The sequence below is a fragment of the Enhydra lutris genome, unplaced genomic scaffold (assembly GCF_002288905.1).
Source record: "Enhydra lutris kenyoni isolate GAN:26980312 unplaced genomic scaffold, ASM228890v2 scaffoldscaffold5, whole genome shotgun sequence".
NCBI lineage: Eukaryota > Metazoa > Chordata > Mammalia > Carnivora > Mustelidae > Enhydra > Enhydra lutris.
The window spans coordinates 1,790,191-1,812,693 of NW_019154089.1; the positions used below are offsets into that span (position 1 = coordinate 1,790,191).

The 22,503-nt window shown below is 44.4% G+C and overlaps 1 protein-coding gene across 1 annotated transcript in view; it reads left to right on the top strand.

Moving 5' to 3' along the window:
- The window catches only part of LOC111141025 (SIL1 nucleotide exchange factor), a 224,463-nt gene that overhangs the window by 28,954 nt on the left and 173,006 nt on the right, over positions 1-22,503 (top strand). The window lies entirely within an intron of this gene.

A 22,503-nucleotide genomic window follows, 5' to 3' on the forward strand; every position in this document is an offset into this window, starting at 1 on the left:
TCAGAGGAAGAAACACCAGAGAGCTCTTTGTCCTCAGTGCCATGTGAGGGCCTAGGGAGAAGGTGCTCGTGTTCAAGGCAGGAAGAGAACTCTAAGTAGAAACCAAACAGGCTTGATACTGAATTTCTAGCCTCTAGAACTGTGAGAAAATATACACTTCTGTTGTTCAGGCTATCCAGTCTATGGTGTTTCATTGTAGTAGCCCTAGCAAACTAAGCAGAGGGGAGTATATAACCCGGCTCTTAGACCTACTTGTGCCAGACACTTGGGTAGAAGGTTGGACTCTGGAATTATTCCAGTTACCATTCAGTGTAGTTTGCTGGATTGCTGTTTTCCCATGGATAATTCTAGCTCCATAATGAAGCATGGAAGAATATTATTTTTACAGTGGTATTTAGTATCTGATAGCTATTAGCCAAAAGGTACATGTCCCCAGTGAGGTACTGTAAATACATTTTATCTCTTCTATTACCTGCTGTTTCACGAACACATCCCTGAAGCATTTTAATCTTGTTTTTCATACTTGTCTTCAAGTGAGGAATTGTTCTGATTTGCAACTTCAGGGGATAATTACTATGTTCATTAATTTCTGTTCTTTTCTTCCCTTCCATTTATTACTGGTTTCTTGAGAAAAAATTTCCCTAAATCTACACTAACTGGAGACAAGTCACTTGATTAAAAGGGTGTTTTACAACACGGGTTTCTCTGGCTCTCTAGGCACACTGATAGGAGGGCTGTGTCAGCATCTTCTTAGCTGGGGTGAGGGTCTCCCTAGTCTGGGCTTAAATGAGTAAGAGGCTTTTTTGCCGGAGGGGTGGGGTAGGGAGGGCTGAGCTCTCTCACTGCAGGCTGTAGGGCAGAATATTTTTTGCACTGGGGTATTCCTGGGCAAGGCGTGGGAGAGACTCACCTGTTTTTTTTTTTTTTTTTTCTTTTCAGAGATTCAGTGATAGACATTAATTGAGCATGTGCTACATATGAGACATTGTGCACAGCACTATGAGGAACGTGGTTTTTGGCTCACAGGGATGCTCAGTGCATGTTGATTTAAGTGAATGTGTGGCTAAATAGAGTGACCTTAGCATGCACAGAGACTGAATGCAAGCCCAGAGGCTCGTGGATTAAGGGTACTATAACCTCCCTGGAAATGTAACACGATTGGGCGCATCCTCATGAAGGCTGTGATGCCCTAGCACTTGGATGTGCAAGAGGAAGCAGTACAAGAAGAAGGATTTGTTGAGGATGGTTTAATTTTTTTCTGGTATTTCGGCCTTGTGAGTCCCCTTTTCATTGTAGACAGGGATTGTTAAGTATGTTCGTGTAAGTGCAGATGTTTCATAAAAGTCAAGTGATCACCCAAGACAGTTGAGGGAGGAGATGGAAAAATAGTGGTTTCGACAAGTTGGTTCAGGTTAGGGCAGAGGCAGGGATGTATGTAAGTGACATGCTGGGGGAAAAGAACTGAAGAAGGTGAGAAAGCAGAAGCCAAAAAGGATTTGAATTAATCTGGAGCTAAATGGAAGCCCAGCTTAGAGAATACTGATCTGTGCTAGGTATTCAGGGAAAGAGTGCTGGAGAGATTTCTGTGAGAATGAGGAGAGATGGAGAGTAGTTAGTCTGGAACACGGCTTGGGAGGGGAGGGAACAGTGGGTAGAATGGCTGAAATCTTCCCTCCACTGCCCCCACCCCATGTTTCTCTGCATTACGATACTTGTCATACCATGTGGCAATTATTTGTTTATATGCCTTTTCTTCTAGAAGGGATGAGAAGTAGCTTGGCCATCTCTATCTTGGTTACTTGACACTGTATGCAGCAATAGCATGTGCTGCCTACACGACTGATTGAACATGTGTGAGGTTAAGGCCTTGGGTGAGCTATCCATTAATGACCGAAATGTGAGAGGTTGAGGTTGGGGTGTAGGGGAGATGAGCACATAACTGGCTGGGGTATAGGGGGGTGAATTAGGATAGAACTGAGAAGTGAGCCTGACATAGAATCTAAATCATCCTCTAAGAATTTACTGAACGTTTCTCCTGTGTCAAGTGCCAAGCGAGCTGTGCAAAGTGGACATGGTCCCTGTTCTTAAGATGCTTGGGACAACCATATTATAAGTGTAGTAAGTGGTGTGATCCGGGAGGGTATGCATGCTGTTGCAGCACACATTCTGTCCAGTAGAGAGGGTCAGTGGCAATGCCCTGGAGGAAGTGTCTTTGATGGTGAGGAGGAAACTTTTTAGGATGGTAGGAATTTGCCACATAAAGATGAGGGGAAACAGAATTCCGAGCAGAGGGAATGATGTGTACAAAGGCCTGGAGGTGGGAAACAAGATGTCTTAGAGCCCTGGAAACAAGTTTCATAAAGCCAACAGTAGACAGGGAGAGGAAAGAGACAAAGCTGGAGATACTGATCTTGGCTTGATGGTGGACAGCCTGCGTGTGAAATTTGGCCTTGATCCTCAGGGCCCTGGAAAACTGTTGGATGGTTTCAAGCAGATGGGGGTATAAAATCGTGTTCATGTTCTGGTTATAGAATAATTCATCTGACATTTAATCAAGGTGTGTACTTGTAACGTGCTGACATTTTACCCCACGATCCTTTGACACTGCAACAAAGTCTGCCCATTTGCTTGAAATCCCTGAGTTCTGGAGCCTGAAGTGGGGTGGAGAGGTAGTTCCACCGGCCGTAGGCCTGAGTGTCTAGTGTTTGATCTCAGGCTCAGACAGCTCCAGCTCTGTTGCTGAGTGAGTGTTGGGAAGGACCGCAGCTCCCACGGCTTCTGCAGCTGTTCTGCTCTCACCTCAGCCCCTTCATAGCAGCTGGCAATTCCTCAGCCACCACACATTCCTCTGCTCTGTGCTCTCAACAAATGGAAAATTTTTATGACAATGTCAAATAATGGGATAGGTTTTGAAAAGTAGGAGTGAAAAATAAAGACCTCTTTGCCCTTTCTCCCTGTAAGGGAATTTGAAAAATGGAGAAATTTTAAGTTGTATGTTAAATATCCTTGGGGTTTCCTTTCCTTTCCTTTTGAACATTTTTATATTAACCAAAAATCTGGTAGAGACGCTTGTGGGAAGATAATTCCTTTTGACTGGAGCTTAAGCTCCACATCATGAGCTTTTTAATTGTCTTTCATCAGAGGTGGGTTGGGACCCAACTGTGCAGTCGCCAGCGCTCATCACAGTCCTGTTGCTGTGCGAATTAGCTCTGTGAATCTGTATGTTTTCCCCTTGTACCTACCTAATGAAAGCCAAATTAAATCAATTTTTAATCAAGGAGATGAATGACAGGTTCTTCCTCAGAAAAGAAACCACAAGGCCCCAAAGTACTGTATACAATAAAAAGTGAAGTTTTTATTTGCGTATGTGCTGTTAGGCATGGCTTTAATGTCAGGAAAACAGGAGGTGCCATTAAAATAGTATTCGGAAATATGCCATCCCAGGGAGATGAAGGAGAGTGCTTTTCTCCCTGCCCCATTTCTCTTTCATAGGTCGTGCATGCCTGTGTGTTCAAAGCATTCTGTCCAGGTACAGAGTACATAGTAGGCGCTTGGAGACAGAATGAATGAACATTTGGTTTTGAGCAGGTCCTTCATGCTGCTCCCACCCTCCAGCTCCTCAGCCTATTTCTTCCTTCCATCTTCCATTTGTTCATTCATTCAACATACATTTTTCCTTCTTGACAGATGGGAAGGTCATTGGTAGGGAATGTAGTGAAGGGAAGTTTCCGTTGAGTTGAGGCTGAGAGGCATGGCTGGATCTCTTCTTTAATACCTGTTTTGTCTTTTATTTTGGGGAATTGATTTCTGGGCTACTGTGGGCACCCACATTATCCTCCCAAAAATTGCCTTCTTCCATCTGCTTGCTTTGGTGGAAGGAAATGGCTTCCCTTGTGGTAAGGGAGGATGGCAGAGCCAGTAAGGGTGAAGACTCTTGAATTCAGTGGCTGTCCCCATAGCTTGTCTCTTTGTACAGTGTGTGTGTTGGGGGCATTGTGCAGAGCCCAGCTTGCCTCCACTGTGATTTGATTCCCATAATCATGGGTCTGGCTTTGGCCTCTGGGCTCCCAATGCATTGGCATCTCCAGAGGATTCAGGCAAGGCACCAAATCCTTTCTGCAGCCCACGTTGCAGCTTGTTACTGTGATTGAATAGGCTCCCTGAGTGTGACTCCTCATCTGAGGAAGAAAGTGGCTTTTATTGAGAGCCTTTGCAAAGGAGGAACTCAGGAGACTGGATTTTGGGTACTCCACAAACCTTGGGCTGAGCAAATAAGAGATTAAGTAAAGCTGTGTTCCTTCTGCTTCTTTATTGTGCTGACTGGCTTGGTTCTGGCTTCACGGAAAGCCTGCTTGGGTGGCCCTCACCTGAGAGGTGGGCGGTGGCTATAGCAATTTGGTCAGATGAGCAGAAGGGAAATAGTAGATGAAATTGACTGTGTTTGGTGATGGATGGGCAGAGCAGTGGGGGTGGGAGGAAGGAAGGGAGGTATTGTGGAGAGCTTCCTGGGTTTCTGGCTTTTGCAGTAGGGCTAGGCAACCTTAAAGGATCAGGAGCATTGGGGGAAGAGCATGAGTTGAGATATGAACTTGCTGAATGTGAAACATACAAGGAGAGTGGAAAGCAGGCATATCCTTCAGGGAGAGGTGGCACAAACACTGCCTAGATTCTCAAGCTGCTTTCCTGTTTAAGTTATCTGCTGGGGTTTTAGGCCACTGTGGGGAGTAATACAGCCCAAATCCAGATTCTGTTGACTGGCTCTTTCTATTAATAGATACTGAGAATTTGCAAGAGCTAACAAACCACTGAACTGCAAGGCAAAGGAATGAGTTCATAAGCAGAGTTCACAAACAATGATGACCTTCTTATCTTAGCAGGCATATAGCAGGTCTCCTTTTCGCCTTTCTAATCTCCCTTTCACTGTGGGCAGTTCTTCAGATGCCAGAGGTTGGCCAAGACAGTGCAATGAGCTATGTGTTTGAAGCTCATTCTGACCTGTCTGGCAAAGAGAGTTCTTGTATGTCTTGATGCCACCTGCCATAAGTCCTTTGCTCCTGCTATTGTTGAAATAAATGCATGTTCCTAGTTTCATGCCTCCAGGTCTTCAAAAATCCCTCTTGCCTCTGCTTTGGATGCCTTTGTCATTGTTTGGCTGATTCCTTTTACTCTTTTCATCTTTAAAACTCCCCTATTCCAAGAAGTCCTTTCTGACCCCCTCTGTCTCGATGAAGGTTCTCTCCTTCTCAGAGCCATCCAGCCACATCTGTGTGGACTCTTTCAAACCAGTGCTTACTATAATGACTGAGGGACTCCTCCATCTCCATTGGCCATCTTGAGGACTCCTAGAGATCAGGACCTTGATTTACTTAGCCTTTGTATCTCTAGCACTTGGCCCATGGCTGGCTTGCAGCGGGTCTCAATACATAGGTATTGAAGGATGAATAATCTGCCTGTTGAATGTTTTGGAAGTGGTGGCAACTGGACATATGTTTCTTAGTAGGTGGTAAGGATTCCTTCATCTTTTCATGGTGCATGAAATTTTGTTCTTTATAGCTCTCCTATATGGGAGAATGGACAAGGCCTTGTAAAAATATTTTTCTGGATTGGTGGGACTGTTAACTTCTTATCTGAGGTTGAAATGGATTTGGCGTGGGTGAGGCACTGCAGGTAGTTAAGTGAACATCATGTCTGGGCTGCGTGGGCTTAGTGCTTTTCTGTTTCTCTGGATGCTCTCCATGTTTTTGTGAGTGGCAACCCAAACATCTGGCTTCTCTGAACCCAGAGCTTGTTGCCTAGTTGTTTATGGGAGTGGTTGCCTTTCAGGGTTAAGAGTCTGTAATATTAACGAAGCTTTTTCTACAGTGTTTTCTGTTGGCATTACCAGGGGCTGCAGTGGCTGTTTTAAGGAGAGCTGCCATAAGAGGAATCCCTGAGCGCTGAGAGACAGGATGAACTAATTGGAAAGAATTGCCTCCTACTCTGTGGCAAGGCAGACTCTTCAGGCAAAATAGAAGGTGTAGGGAAAGTCCTGAGTAACAGAGACAAAAAAGTAAGGCCAACCTGGAGGTGAGGTGGTAGTTTTGTAGGAAACTAGGAAAACTAGGGCCTCTGCAGTAAGGGTGAGGCAGGGGAGGGCTAACTTGGCATCACTCACACCTTTGATGCTCTTCAAAGATACTGTCTGATCCAGTGGAATTGGGTTCATAGCTGCCCACAAGGTGGGCTCCAAATGCTTACTCATCCTTTACCAAATGTGCTCTGTCATGAGGCCTATTGTGAGACTGTTTCTAGAATATGTTTACCTGGGTGGGTGGCTGGCATGTCACCCCTTTCAACAAACTTGGTCCTATGATAAGGCTAGCTGGCAAGTTGTCTCTGTGGAGCCTATTGTGGCAAGGGAGACTTCCTGCAGTCCCTTTGGCATCCCCATCACAAGCTCATTCACTGGAACCTAGAGTCCCCTTGCAGGCTCCAGTCTAGGATGCTGCTTTGGCTGAGTGTACCCCTGTCAGTTGCAGGCTGATGACTCCTGGCAGGCTGGGATTTGGTTGGTGGCATCTTGCAGAGCCCCCTGACCCTACCTGCTGTCACAAATCCTGTTGTATCCCCTTTGTATACATGCTTGAATATCTTGTAATGCACCACTCTTCAGAAGAGCAGATACCAGATGGGAGAAGTTTCTCTCTTGGGTTTATGGATGTGTGTGTGTATATATATATATATACATATATATATATATATATATATATATATATTTTTTTTTTTTTAAATACACTAAAAAATAAATTGTGGCCTGGTTTGACTGTTTTCCATGCTCAGAATGTGTTCATCATGTTCTTGATCCCCCGTGGAGACCAGTGGAGCTGTGAAAAGAAGCCACCTCATTAGGAGACTCTAGAACGAAACTGGGCTCTTCTGGCACTGCTACCCCAGGGTACGGGCTCCTCCTCTTCCACAGCCTGCCAAGGCCAAAGCTTGGGAATAGCTCCCCCAGGCAGTGTGCTCTGTGCCAGTGTCCAAGGATTTTAAAGAATTTAATTAAGTAACTAATAGACTAGATGTTTAAAGTGTGATTTTGTTGACATTAAACACAGTATTTAAATATCAGTTAATTAGTGCTTTTTAATATTGCTTCTTGAACTCAAGTTTGGTTACTGTAGTTGACGTAGATACTTGACAAACCCAGGTTCAGTGTGGAGGCGTGGGGCACAGTTGAGCACGGACTTGGAGGAGGAAAGGAAAAGAGAACACATAATTTACAGCTGCTGAAATAATTCAGCTGTTTCCCTTGCTGATTGCTCTCCTCCTCTGTGCTGCTGATGTAGTGAATTGTTAATGGGATGGGCTTTTGCTTTCCCAATCAGGGCTAGGATGAGGCCATTTTGATTGTTGGGAATAAACTCTGAGATTGGGAGGAACACTTCTAAGCTTGAATCCAATACTGAATTCCTCCTTAATCTCAGCACAGGATCTAAGCTTTGGGGTGTGCTTTGATATGATGAGGGCTGGATCCTGTTGGGTGAAAGCAGGCACGAACTTTGGGATGTTGTTCACTGGGTAATGAGGGAAAATGGGGAGCCGAGAATCTAGGGCTGGGGTTCAGCTTATAGGGCTGCAGACAAACTGAGCTGCCCATAGAGAAGACGGCTCTGTGGAGTGGTTGGTGAGTGCCTGCAAGGTCTCCCTGCCGGAAAAATCTGCTCTGCACATCTCCTTGAGTGGGTGTCAGTATTCTGGATTAAGGTGTTCATCTGCTCACCTGTTGTCTCTCCACATATTCTTTCATTTATTAATTAATCAGCCATACTTTTATCGGGTGCTTGCTGTGGCCTAGACCTTAGACTAGCTAGGGATGGAACAGTGGATGAGGAAGAAGTCTATGCCCTCAGGGAGTCCATATTTCCAGTACAGTTTGGTGGGTTTTAGGGCAGCTGCACAGAGAGTCATGGGGGTACACGGAGGACCAGCAAAATATGGCAAATCAGACCCAGAAGTATATAAAAATGACCATCTGACTAAGTTGGGCTTATCCCAAGGTATGCAAGGGTGGTTTCACATTAGGAGATCTTTACACAAAATTTGCTATAATAACAGGCTAAAGGGAAAAACACTGTGTGATCATCTTTGTAGATGTAAAAAACACACATGGTAAAATATGACACCCATTCATGATAAAAAACAGCTTTTTAAAAATAGAAGGGGGCTTCTTTACCTTCACCAAAAATACTTAATAGAAAAAGTACAGAAAACACCATTTTTGCTTCTTAAATTTTTGTGTAATGAGCATACCCATGTGCTCATTGTCCCATATTTGACAGTTCCCAATTTGTGAGCAGTCTTAAATTCTTTCTCAGTGTGGTAAAATATATATCACATGAAATTTGCCATTTTAACCATTTTTTAAGCATATAATTCAGTAGCATTAATTGCATTCACAGTGCAGTACAACCATTACCACTATCTATTTCTAAAACTTTTTTTTTAATCCTTCCAGACAGAAGCTCTGAACCCACTAAACAGTAACTTGCCATTTCCTATCTCCTCCCCCAAGCCCCAGTGACCTCTGACTTTCAGACTTTCTTGTCTGAATTTGCCTATTGTAGGTACTTCATATTAGTGGAATTACATAATACTTGTCTTTTTGTGTCTGGCTTATTTCACTTAGCATAATATTTTTAACGTTCATCCATATTATAGGATGCTTCAGAACTTCATTCTGTGACTGAAGAATCCATTGTATGCATATACCACATAAAAAAAATCTGCTAAAATATCTACCCATCTCTTGGTGAGTACTTAGGTTATTTCCACCTTTTGGCAACAGTGACATGCAAATATCTTTTGAGTTGCTGTTTTCAGATATTTCGGTATATACCTAGGAGTGGAATTGCTGGGTCATAGAATTCTCTGTGTAGCTTTTTGAGAAAGTGCCAGAGTTTTCCGCAGTAGCTGCACCATTTTACATGCCCTCTGGCAATATACCACTTTTCCATATCTTTGTCAGCGGTTGTTTTCCTTTTTTTTTTTTTTTTTTCTTTTAATCATTGCCATTCTAATAGGTGTCAGATGGTATTTCTTGTGATTTTGATTTGCCTTTCGGTACCCACAACTGATATAAGCACAATTTCATGAGCTTATTGGCCACTTATGTATCTTCTTTAGAGAAGTAACCTTCTTTCTATATTGCCTTCACCAGCTTTCATTTTATTTATTTATTTGTTTGTTTGTTTGACAGACAGAGATCACAAGTAGGCTGAGAGTGCTTTTTAATACAGGCAGGCAGAGAGAGAGGAGGAAGCAGGCTCCCTGCTGAGCAGAGAGCCCGATGCGGGGCTCTGTCCCAGGACCCTGGGATGATGACCTGAGCCGAAGGCAGAGGCTTTAACCCACTGAGCCACCCAGGCGCCCCTCCTTCACCAGTTTTCAAATTGGGTTGCTTGTCTTTTTGTTTTTGAGTTGTAGGAGTTGTTTCTATATTGTGGAAAATTAAAAAAAAAATTATTTGAGAGAGGAGTAGAGAGAGAGTGAGCACACAAGCAGGGGAGAGGTGGCGGAGGGAGAGGGAGAAGCAGGCAACCCACGGAGCAGGGAGCCTGGTGTGGGGTCCTGGGATCGTGACCTGAGCCAAATGCAGACGCTTTACCAACGGAGCCACCCAGGCGCCCCTATATTGTGGAAATTAAACCCTTATCAGATATGTGATTTGCAAATATTTGCTCCCATTCTATGGGTTTTCTTTTCATTTTATTGCTAGTGTTGAGGCACAAAAGTTTTTAAAATTTGATGGAATTCAGTTTATATGTTTTCTCTTTTTTTTTTTTTTCGAAGATTTTATTTATTTATCTGACAGACAGAGTTCACAAGTAGGCAGAGAGGCAGGCAGAGAGAGAGAGAGAGAGGGAAGCAGGCTCCCTGCTGAGCAGAGAGCCCGATGCGGGACTCGATCCCAGGAACCTGAGATCATGACCTGAGCCGAAGGCAGCGGCCTAACCCACTGAGCCACCCAGGCGCCCTATGTTTTCTCTTTTATTGTTTGTGGTTTTAGTGTCGTATTTAAGAAGTTTTTGCCCAATCCAGGATCACAAAGCTTTGCCCTTATGTTTTATAATTTTACTGTTAAATGTAGGACTTTAATCCATCCTTAGTCAGTGACACCCTTGTTAAAAATCACTGACTGTGGGGTGCCTGGTGGCTCAAAAATCACTGACTGTAGATGGGAGAGTATGTATTTACCTTTATGTCAGTACCATGTTGTTTTGTTTCTGTTAGCTTTGTGGTCCAGTTTCGAAGTCAGCATATGTGAATCCTCCCACTTGGTTCTTCCTTTGAAAGATTCCATAAGAATTTTAGGATCGGTTTTTCCATTTCCTCGAAAAATGCTGTGGGGATTTTGACAGATACTGCATTGAATCTGTAGATTGTTTTGGATAGTAGTGTCATTTTGACAATATTATGTCTTCCAATCCACCCAGAACATCTTTGCATTTATTTAGGCTGTCTTTAATTTCTTTTAGCAGTTTTGTAGTTTCCAGTGTACATGTTTTTTCATTTGGTTAAAGTATTTCTTCTTTGGTTAAATTTATTCCTATTTATTTATTTAAGAGAGAGAGAAAGCGAGAGCTCAGAGAAGGAGAGTATGAGGGTAAAGCAGACACCCTGCTGCGTGGAGAGCCCAACGTAGGGCTCCATCCCAGGACCCTGAGATCATGACCTGAGCTAAGGGCAGACACTTAACCACCGAGCCACCTAGGCGCCCTAGATTTTTTTAAATGTTATTTTTATTTTTATTTTTTTAAGATTTTATTTATTTATTTGACAGACAGAGATCACAAGTAGGCAGAGAGGCAGGCAGAGAGAGAGATGGGAAAGCAGGCTCCACTGAGCAGAGAGCCCGATGTGGGGCTTGATCCCAGCACCCTGGGATCGTGACCTGAGCCGAAGGCAGAGGCTTTAACACACTGAGCCACCCAGGTGCCCCTTTAATGTTATTTTAAATGGAATTGTTTTCTTAATTTCCCTTTTGGAATCTTTTTTGCTAAAGTATAGAAACACAACTGATTTTTGAGTATTGATTTTTGTCCCTGCAGCTTTGCTTATTAGCTCCAGCAGGTTTTCTTATAGATTCTTCAAGGTTCTCCACATACAAGTTTATGTCATCTGTGAATAGAGATAGTTTTGTTTCTTCCTTTCCAATATGGATACGTTTTATTTTTCTTGCCTAATTGTTCTGGCTAGAACTTTCAATATTAATGTCAAATATAACTGACAAAAGCGGGCATCCTTATGTTGTTCCTAATCTTGGAAAAAACTTTCAACTTTTCATCATTGATGTTAGCTGTGGGTTCTTCATACATGATCATCTTCATATATGACCTACCTATATCATGGTAAAGCTCTCTTCCTGGTTTGAGTGTTTATGGAAGAATGTTGGATTTTGTTAAATGCTTTCTGGGTATCAATTGAGATGATCATGGTTTTGGGTCTCCTCCCTTTATTCTATCAGCATGTAGTAAATGGATTAAATTTTGCTTGCTGAACCACCCTTTTATTCCTGGGATAAATGCCACTCAATCATGTTATACAATCCTTTTTAATAGGGTGCTCAGTTTGGCTTGCTAGTAATCTTTTGAGGATATTCGCATGTATATTCATATTGGTCGGTAGTTTTCTTGTAGTATCCTTTTCTTGCTTTGGTGTCACAATCTAGACTCAGAGGACTCAGTGTTCCCTTTTGTTTTTTGGGGTTTTTTGTGTGTTCTTTTTTTTTTTTTTTTTTTTAATATTTGGAAGGGTTGGTATACTGTTACCTCTGAACAGTCACTTTGCTGGCTTAGAAGGCCCTGGGCTGGGGCACCTGGGTGGCTCAGTGGGTTAAGCCTCTGCCTTCAGCTCGGGTCGTGATCTCAGGATCCTGGGATCGAGCCCCACATCGGGCTCTCTGCTCAGCAGGGAGCCTGCTTCCTCCTCTCTCTCTGCCTGCCTCTCTGCCTACTTGTGATCTCTCTCTCTGTCAAACAAATAAATAAAATCTTAAAAAAAAGAAGGCCCTGGGCTGTGTGGCATGATGGTCCTTATTTGAAACTCTGGCCTTAAAGCTGGGCCAGGTCATCTTTTACATACTCTTTTGTCTTAACACCTCCATCTTGACTACCTGTCTAGTGAGCCATTCATACTGATGATGCACACTGGCAGATACTCTGGCAAACAGGGTGAAGTTGATAAGTTGGACTTGAAGATTGCAGCTTTGCCCTTGTACTTTTTCTCTGGGCTGATGAATGGATGATCTGTTCTTGGGCTTGCCAGACAAGAGCAAGGCCTCTGAGCCATCCCAAGGACCAGATCAAGTCAACAGACAAGGGAGTGGGTTCCATGTTGAAGATAATATTTTTTTTTTTATGGGTATTTTAAAGATTTTATTTATTTATTTATTTGTCAGAGAGGAAGAGAGAGAGAGACAGCACACAAGCAGGGAGAGAGGCAGACAGAGGCAGAGAGAGAGAAGCAGGCTCCCTGCTGAGCAAGGAGCCCGATGCGGGACTCGATCCCAGGACCCTGGGGTCATGACCTGAGCCGAAGGCAGCGGCTTAACCCACTGAGCCACCCAGGCGTCCCTATTTTTTAAAGATTTACTGATTTGGGGTGCCTGGGTGGCTCAGTGGGTTAAGCCTCTGCCTTCAGCTCAGGTCATGATCTCAGGGTCCTGGGATTGAGCCCTGCATCGGGCTCTCTGCTCGACAGGGAGCCTGGTTCCTCCTCTCTCTCTCTGCCTGCCTCTCTGCCTACTTCTGATCTCTCTCTGTCAAATAAAAAAAAAAAAAAAAAAAAAAGATTTGAGAGAAAGAGAACACACACACACACACAAACACACGCACACATGCAAGTTGGGGGAGGGACAGAGGGAGAGAGTCTTCAAGCAGACTGCCTGCTGAGTGTGGAGCTGGATGTCAGGCTCAGTTTCACAACCCATGAGATCCTGGCCTGAGCTGAAACCGAGAGTCAGATACTTAAACAACTGAGCCACCCAGGCGCCCCCAAAATAGTATTTATTTTAAATGTTTTCTCACATAGCTAACGTTTCAGGAAGAAAGACTCCATTGAGCATAGCTTCTCATAATTCTAATTTCATATCTGATCTTAGAGGTGGTCACACATACTATTTTTCAAAGTAATATTTCATACATGTGTGCTGTTATGTTCTGCTTCTGCTTAAAAATATGTATCTGTTTTCCTGTATCATCACTGTCCACACGTTCACCTATTTAAAAATTTTTTCATCTGTTTTAATGACAACACTGTTTTTCATTGTGCTGTTCCAGATGACCTCCCCACCCCTTTTTAAGATTTTACTTATTTGACAGAGATAGAGCAAGAGAGAGAGAGGAAGTGTGTACCAGCTGAGGGAGAAGGATGAGCGACTCCTCGCTGAGCAGGGAGCTGGATGCAGGGCTCCATTCCAGTACCCTGAGATGATGACTTGAGCCAAAGTCACACGTGGAACCAACTGAGCCACACAGGCGTCCCAGATGACCCCTTTTAAATTAAAAAAAAAAAAAAAAATTATTTGAGAGGGGGAAAGAGAAAAAGAGCAAGAGCAAGCGAAAGCATAAGGGCTGGGGGAGGGAGAAGCAGACTCCTCTTTGAGCAGGGAGCCCATTATGGGGCTGGATCCCAGGATGCTGGAATCACAACCTGAGCCAAAGGCAGCCGCCTAACCAACTGAGCCACCTGGGTGCCCCCAGATGACCCCTTTTTAGATTGTTGATTTTATTACATCAACAGGTACTTTTGAGTGCCAGGCACAGTGTTGAGCAGTGGAGATACAGCAGTGGACAATTATTCCTTCCTTATGGAGCTCCTAATCTGGTAGGGTCTAGTTATTAAAGGCCCATGAAATGGAATTTCATTGGGCATATAACAGCCTTAGAGAGGATGACAAGGTTGTGTAGTCCCCAGCTCCAGCTCCTATCATTGCTTTCTAAAAACCAAGTGAGACCTTGGCAGGACAGGGGCATTTCTGCTCGTGAAGCCCAGGATGGGGAGCCCTGGGACAATGGCAGAGTCGACTCTGAAATGGGGCTGTCGCAGCAGGGAAGACTGCTGTTTCCTAGGCAATACTCTGCTTAATATTTTTAGTGCGTGGTCACGGCAGAACTAAATGTGGTTTCTGATCCCAAATTGGTAATAAATGTAGACATATTTAGAGTCAGAAACAATGCATTTAAAATCCTCTGCTCCTTAATGGTCCTGCCAAGTGCTGAGTTTAGGTTTCTTTGTTTCTTGGCTACCTACCCAGCCTCCCACCCTCTCTTGGAGAAGGCGCCCAGTTTTTCTTTGGGTGTTAGGTGGGATTGTGAAAGCCGTGAGTTATGGCTCCCAGAGCTGTATTGAGAGGCATCTGATTTTTGTGTTTCTGCCCACGTATGTAAATGTGTACATTTTAAAATTCATCCCTCTTTCAAGTTTTTAAGGATCTGGGATTATAAATAGTCTTGGACTCTAAGGCATGTTAAAAATAAAATATGATGTTTCAGTTGCCGATTTACCTGGAAGACCGAGTCATTGCCAACATGGTAGTAGCGAGTTCCATGCTTAGTGACCTGTCCTCATGCTGCACTAATTTTTTCTGTAAGTTAATGCTGTTTTCTTCGGGCTCCTGAATTAGCTTAAGGAAGAACCTAATTGTTGCTCCTCTCATCATTTTGAAGTTGTAATTGTGTCTCAAGTTGCCTAGAACACTATACATTTTCTTGTTCCATATTTCTTAAGAGGGCTTTCTTTTTGGTGATTGTACCATCTGAAACTCATTTGTGGAAGGGTTATGTTACCCACTAATGGTGAATGGGGCACCAACTACCTGAGGACATTGGTGGTTCTGTAGTATGATGCTCAGTGTTCTGTTCCTGTAGTATGTTGTTCTGTTCTATAGTATGTCCGGTTCTGTGATATGGTGCTCAGTGTGTTCTGGAGACTGAGGATAATGGTAAAATATCTTTGTGAGGTACCTGTTTCTAGAGTGGAGTGCTGAATGCCTATAATCCAAAGAGCCAGAATGGCTAGCATAGAATAAGGGTTGGTGTACTTATGGATTTGCAGATGGCCCTTTTAGAGTTAAGGACAGGGAGTTGTACCTTCCTTCCCCTTATTTCACTAAGAGGACTTGATCTTCTCTGGAAGCTTGGAGGCAGCAGGGAAAGGAAAGATGAACTCCAATTCTGCCTCAGGTTGTATGTGGATGAGTGTGTGAAAGTCCCTGGTTTTCTTTGAGAGCAGGCTATAGAGAAAACCCATTGTGCTTACTATCAGGAGATCCATTTATTATTTTAAAGGAGACGGAAGAAGGAGGACCTGGCGCCTTACTCTCTGGATGCCAGCTGACCCTATCTAGGGTGATCCAAATAGTCTAGGTCTGCTGAATTTGGCCCGGCTGTTCCTGTCTTCTCTATTGTCCCCTAGAGGTATTGGAGTTTGGAGACAGGACTGAGTCACCAGGAAGTGACGATTCTTTTTTTTTTTTTTTAAGATTTTATTTATTTATTTGACAGCACAAGCAAAGGGGAGCGGTAGGCAGAGGAAGAGGGAGAAGGAGGCTCCCTGCTTGATGTGGGGCTCAGTCCCAGGATCCTGGGATTATGACCTGAGCTGAAGGCAGTCACTTAACCACCTGAGCCACCCAGGAGCCCCTGAAATGGCCATTCTCAGTCATTTCTTTAGTGGACACTGATGCAGATCCAGCCAGCAATGCTGAGATTTCCATGGAAGTGCCTATGTAGCCACCTAGAGTGTAGTCCAGATGGCTCAGGGAAACTGAATTCCAAGGAGAGACTTGGCTGTTAGAACACAAGTCAATTCTGTAAGAGAATGAAGCTCTCACTGCTTTTGTTTATCCTATCCTTGGCTTGGAATTTTCTCTCAGAATAGTTGTTAATGAGCGCTACAAGCTTCTTGAGCCCTTACTTAGTGTCAGGCACTGTGCTGTATGCTTCTTCATAACATCTCACTTAATACTGACAGCCATTCTACAAAGTAAAGTGGTTACTATCAAGTCCTTTAGTAGATGAAGGAGTTGAAACCTGGAGAGGTTAAGCAGCTACTTCAAAGTCCTGCGACAAGTCCAGGAAACCTGGGTTGAAATCCAGAGCCCACATTCTTTTCATTACATCAGAGTGGAGATGGGGTAGAGTAGAGCTTCTAGTACCCCTTGCTTTTATCAGACACAGGCCCATCACTCTTAGGACCTCAGGCAGGGTTAGGGAGCAAGTATAAGGAGTAGGTCTTCTTGCCCACTCTTTCCTGGGAGTTTGTCATCTAGGGCCTAGGGGAAGTACAATGAGCTGGTCTGGGATATTTCTCTAACTCACCTGGTCACTTACTGGTGTGCTTAGGCAAATGACAGTCACCTTTTTGGGCTCCATTTTCTTCTGCCATGAAGAGGTGATCCTGTCCTCAGTGTTCCCTACATGCAGAATGGGGATGTTATGATCACAGAGTAGATGGAAATGAGCTTGGATATCATCTTGGCCAATATAGTTGCCCCTCCCCTCTGCCGAGTTCTTGGCAGACAGTTGGGTATACATGAAGGGAGTGTGTGGGGTTGGAGAGCAACAATATTTGTCCTTCCTGTTCTGTTGGGAACCCTATATAATGGGAGTTTAAGAGGTCAAACCACACAGAGTGCCAGTGATCTGGTTGCAACATGAGTTAAGGGTGTTCTTCCTCTTGAATGTCTGTGCCTCATATGTTGGCTGGTCTGTGCCAAGGGCATTCACCAATCAAAACATTGTGTGTGTGTGTGTGTGAGAGAGAGAGAGAGAGAGAGAGAGAGAGAGAGAGAGAAGCTTGGACATGGTAGAGGTGGGTCTTTCCACAAGAGGGCCCCAGTAAGCTCATTTAAAATTTTTTCTCCTAACACAAAATGTGTGCCTTTGTATTCACACTGTTGTAGAATAAGTAAAATGAGTCCAATTTCTGTGGCTGATTCATAGGCCACTGGAAAGGCAGCGTGGCCTGTGGAAAGAGGATGGGTTCTGGGCCAACTGGCTTTGATTCTTGACTACTACTCTCTGGCTGCATGATCTTGGGCAAATTATTTAACCTTTCTGAATTTTAGTCCCTTCATGGGCAGACTGAGAAGCATATTAGAACCCTATCAGAGTTGTTGAGAAGAGTGAATGAGCTTAGAACTTTGCTTGGAACATAGCAAGTGCTTTATAAACACTGACTATGATTACTATGAGACAGAATTTATTTCCCTGTGGGCGGCCCAGATAGTGCATTTGAATCCTAGGGGATTTGATGTCATTGAGGTATTTCTCTCCATCCCATATTGCAAAGTACCAGGACTAAAGCTTCTGAGCAGTCTGAGGCATAGCCGAGAGCTAAGAGAAGGTAGAGTTGTGTCTAATGGGAGTTTGTTCTTGATGGTTTGCTTCCCTGCCCCCTTCTTTTGCCGGTGTGACTGTGCCTGTCATTATCCTGAGAATTTGTGTGTTAGAGAAGGTAGTTCTACACCACAGTAAGAACCTTTCTATGGCATTAGAGGATCCATCTGTAGGATCTGACCATTGGAGTCGATTTTTTCTCTGTTATCATTAAGACTTGAGTGATAATATTGAAAAAATTGGATTTACAGAAGTGGCCCCAAATCTCCAGACTTAAGTGTACTCACTCAAGCTTTCAGAGGATTCTACTTATGTGCCTCTATTTCTTCTCACGTGTGCCCTCTTTTGCAGGGCCCTCTGGCTGCCTCATTGCCAAATCCAGTGGCCTTTTATATCCTCATTCTGATCTCTTGACATTGTTCCTATAACTTGAATTTCTCAGGGTTCTCTCCTCTGTTGATCTGTTTGATTCTGCACTATTGTTTTTGTTCCTTGTTTGAGAACGTTGCCCGCTTTGCTTTTTTCTTAAACTCCAGCCATCATGTGAAGATGATTCTTGCTCGTTGTTCCTATCCCTCCGGGTTTCTCTCTAAGACAGGGACTCTATTCTTGTTGTTTTGCTTATTATCTCTGTGGTTATGGCACCAAAGTTCTGACCCTGCCCTGGCCTTCTGTACCTCTTTGTCTTTGGTAGGTGTGAAGTTGCCAGAGCAGAGCTTTCCTGGATCTACTGACAAGCTTCAGGCCTAAAGGCATTGAACCCTGGTTATCCTTTTTTTTTTTTTTTTTTTTCCAAAGACTGTTTTTGTCAGAGAGGGAGAGCATGCACACAAGGAGGGGGAATGGCAGGCAGAGGGAGAAGCAGGCTTCCCGCAGAGCAAGGAGCCTGATGTGGGACTGGATCCCAAGATCCTGGGATCATGACCTGAGCAGAAGGCAAACACTTAACCAACTGAGCCACCCAAGTGTCCCCTGGTTATTCTTCATGTAGTGAGTGAGTGCCTGCTATGTCTTCTAGGTCTTCAGCAGATCTAATGAAGATTGAATCTTAAATTCCCTTCTAGCATTCAGATTTATTGAAGGTTGTGGTTGAGTAGCATAGGTCTGGAGAGGGCTAGGCTCAGCTTCTATTTGCTTTGTCCCTTTTGGGTTTGCTCTCTTTTTTGTCACTTGATTTCTTTCAGCTGATGTCACTGTCTTTTGTCTGTGAGATTGCAGTCTTTTGCTAATATGCTTAGCTACCCTCTTGAAGATCTGTTTTCTCCCTTACTGCAATAGGAATGGGATTGGTCATGTTCCTCAGCTTTTGGAGTACAGGGTATTGAGATGGGGTCAGGAATGCTTTCATCCTATTTCATCCCATCCCATGTTGCTCTAGTTCCCGCTGGGCTTCTGGAGTCCTTCTTGGTTCCTTGTACTCTCTGGTGGGGCCAGTACCTGTCCTTACATTGCTACTGGAAAGGGCTCTCCTGGGTACTTTTTTGAAGGCTGCATGAATGGATTTTGGCTTTGTAGCATTCTGTTGAGGCAGAAGCTTAGGTCTCTTGTGAACCTCCTTCCTCTAATAGCCTCCTCCAATCACTTTCCTTCTTGGGTACCTTGGGTCTGTTGAGAGCAATCTCTGTTTGCTTGGCCCTAGGCATGACTTCAATATTGGGGACAGATATTGTCCCCATTTACGCAAACAGTCAGTGGTTAAGGCTATTCCCTGTCCAGCCTCCCAGCCAGTTACCTGGGCTGGCCTGGGATTGGAAGCCACTTTTCTTTTGCTGTCCAAAGGCTCTTTGGATTTAATTGCTGTTTACCTCCTGACTTTCTATTTAGTTTATGTCTTAGGGGGAAAGAGGCTGTTTGCTTGACTGTTCCAGACTTACTTCTCCTGTCCTTTAAATTTTTCTTTAAAAACCCGTTTCTTGGGGCACCTGGGTGGCTCAGTGGGTTAAGCCGCTGCCTTCGGCTCAGGTCATGATCCCAGGTCCTGGGTTCAAGCCCCACATTGGGCTTTCTGCTCAGCAGGGAGCCTGCTTCCTCCTCTCTCTCTGCCTGCCTCTCTGCCTACTTGTGATTTCTCTCTGTCAAATAAATAAATAAAATCTTTAAAAAAAAATGCATTTATAAAAACCCGTTTCTTTTCCTAAGCTTTTGCACATTGTTTTCTCTTGTCAGGGCTGTCCTTTCAGTGTTCTTTTTGCTTTGTTTCTTCAGCTTCATATTTGCTCAAATTAGGCAGCAAGTTTCTGTTTGTGTAGAGGTGAGTGACTGTGTGTGTGTGTGTGTGTGTGTGTGTGTGTATGAGTTTGTGCAGCCCATAAATAGTAATAAATGTGTGTCTGTAGGAAGAGCTCATCCTCTAACCTTCAGTCTGGAAAGCAGAAGGTTGTTTCACAGCTGTTCCTGCAGCCAGCAGTTCTATGTGAAGGTGGCCTGGCTCTCTGGACACTTGTATGCTGGGAAGAGTACTGAGTGCTTTGGATCTGCCTAGGGACTCAGTAGAAAACTGGCTTTCATCTCTCCGTTTTCAGAGGGGGGTGGGGAGGAGGAGGCGGGGTTGTCCTATAACATCTGTTTCTTTCACCTTCTGGGAGTAGATACCCAACAAAAGGCTTTGGTCCTGAAGTTTGAGGTTTAGGGTCAGCTAAAGGATGTGTAGGTCCTGTAGAAGGCAGAGTTCTGGAGAGTGGTTCCAGGGCTCCTGGCCTGTGTAGGTCCAAGAGCTAGTCATCATCCCTACTCTAATGGTAAGTAGATACCAGATGCTTTATTAAGCACTTTCCATATATTTATTTAATCCTCTATAACACTCTTTGAAGTGGGAGCTCTTATTATGCCCATTTTACAGATTAAGAAACTGAGGCCTAGTATAGTTGTGTTCAAGATCACAAAGCTAGGAATTGACAGAGCTAAGAACTGGCCTTAGGTCATTCTGCCTTTAAATTCATGTATTATACTTTCTATCCAGTGTTTTTATCTCTTTGCTTCAGTTTCCTTCTTTTAAGATGGAAGTGGGAATTCTTGTCCTTTCTCTTCTAGATTTGGGGAAACAAATACATGGATATACACTGTAGGTTAAGACTATGAGCTTTTCTGAGATGGGGTTCAGAGTGCTCCCAGGTAGCTTGCTGAGGTGGTTCTGTCTGCCCAGGACATTTTTGACCTTTTCTTGTTCTCCTTGTGCTCTAGCCCCGAGATGAGAGCAGCCACTGTCCGTGGGGCCAGCCAGCCATGTAAGACGCTTTCAGAGATCCAGCAGTCCCACTTCACCTTCCTCTGTTGGCTCTTTGCCATCCTCATCACATTCTTTTGTTTTCTTGCCTTTGGAGAAGATAAATGTTGTGGGATAATGGTTGGTTTTTTAAAACTTTTATTTTCTTTAGGCGGCTGGTTAGCTCAGTTGGTTAGATCATGGTGCTAATAAAATTTTTACTTTCTTTTTATCTAGTGCCTAGTCCTTTCCCCCCAGTTCTGTCTGAATGGAATAAAGGACATGAGGCACCAAGAGAGGCAAGGGCTGGTGAGTCCAAAGGCCTCCTCCCACCCAAGCATCTGCTTCCATAAGCTGTACAGTACAGTCAGCTGAAAATACAGATTGCTGAGAGCATCCAACCTCTATTAAAGTAGAGGTGCAACCTACAGATGGCCAGTTTTGATAGGAAAAAAATGGGCATTTCAAGTCCTAATTATCTTTTTTGTCCCAAAGCCCAAGGACACCTAAGGAAAGAGGTATTGGTAGAACATTGAAATGTGTTTCCTTTCCCAGATCGAGTGGTGGTGGTTTAAGTCAGAAGAAGATCGTAAATGTAAAGATGTTGCTCTGTGCTCCAGTGAGAGCCAAGGATGATGGGAAGATTTGTTTTACAGTATGTGCAGGGATAGGTGATCAGGCAAATCCAGGGTTAGTGGGTTTTGGGAAGGTTTGGAAAGGGCACTAACTGCAGGCCACGTGTGCCAACTATGCCTCAAAGGGGCGCCATGACTTTGGCTTTACTTACATCAGTGTACTGAGGTGTTCTCTTGCTGTTGCTGTTGCTGCCTAAGTCCCTGGTTGTGTTGTGAGCTGTCCTGGTAAAACATAGCTGTGTGCCACTTCCTCTTTCCTTCTTTCCACCCACCCCCCGCCCCTCTGCACTCTGAGCATAAAGCCCAGAGAAAACTGTGCCTGCATGTTCTTCACCTGCTGCTACTTGAATAAGGCCCAAGCCCAGGTTGACATGGCTACAGGCCAGGCCTCAGCAGGACGCAGGACACCATTGCCCATGTCTCTGTGTTGCACTTGCTCTTAGGGTATCCCTGCAAAGCCTGGGAAGCTGTCTCATTCCTTTCTCCTAGCCTCACTTCTCCTAGCTCTGTCTCTTGGCACCTCCTCCCTGCAACATGTTCTCTCTCTCCCTGTGTTTCAGGGAGAAATATATGGAGGCAATAAATAGGTCAGGTGTGCAGTCCTTGTGGAATTTTTTGGGGGGGGGGGGGAGAAGGGGCTATTTTGCAATCGATTGCCCATCCTTAGTATTGGCATAAAATGCATCTGAGGGAATTTGGATGGGGGGGGGAGGGGGGGGGGGGGGGGGCCCCTGGGGCATCGCCCTTTTCTTTTCCCCCCCCCCCCCCCGCCCCCTCCCCCGACTCCAGGAGGTAGGGAAGCTGCTGTGTATCAGCTGCCCCCAACCTCTTTTGCCTCAGTCTCTTCTGTATTTCTTCCTGCTGCTCATTTGTCGTCTTTGCCCTTGACTAATTCATTCTCATTTATCTCTTCCTCTTCATCTTTTCCCCCAACATCAATTCCAGTATTTATCCCTGGCTGTGAGAAGGGAGTGTTTAACTGTGTGTGTGTCCATTCATGTACAGATAAACACTACTCTTCATGCAGGGAGGGAAATCTGTGGCTTTGGGGATAGTCTTTGTTTTCTCTTACGGCATATTTCCCAGTAATGCACCCCGTTCGCGTTTTTGATTCTCCTTTTCCCCACAGGCAAGCCTGTGGATTAAGAAAGGTGTGGGGCGGGGCGCCTGGGTGGCTCAGTGGGTTAAGCCGCTGCCTTCGGCTCAGGTCATGATCTCAGAGTCCTGGGATCGAGCCCCGCATCGGGCTCTCTGCTGTCTAGGGGAGCCTGCTTCCTCCTCTCTCTCT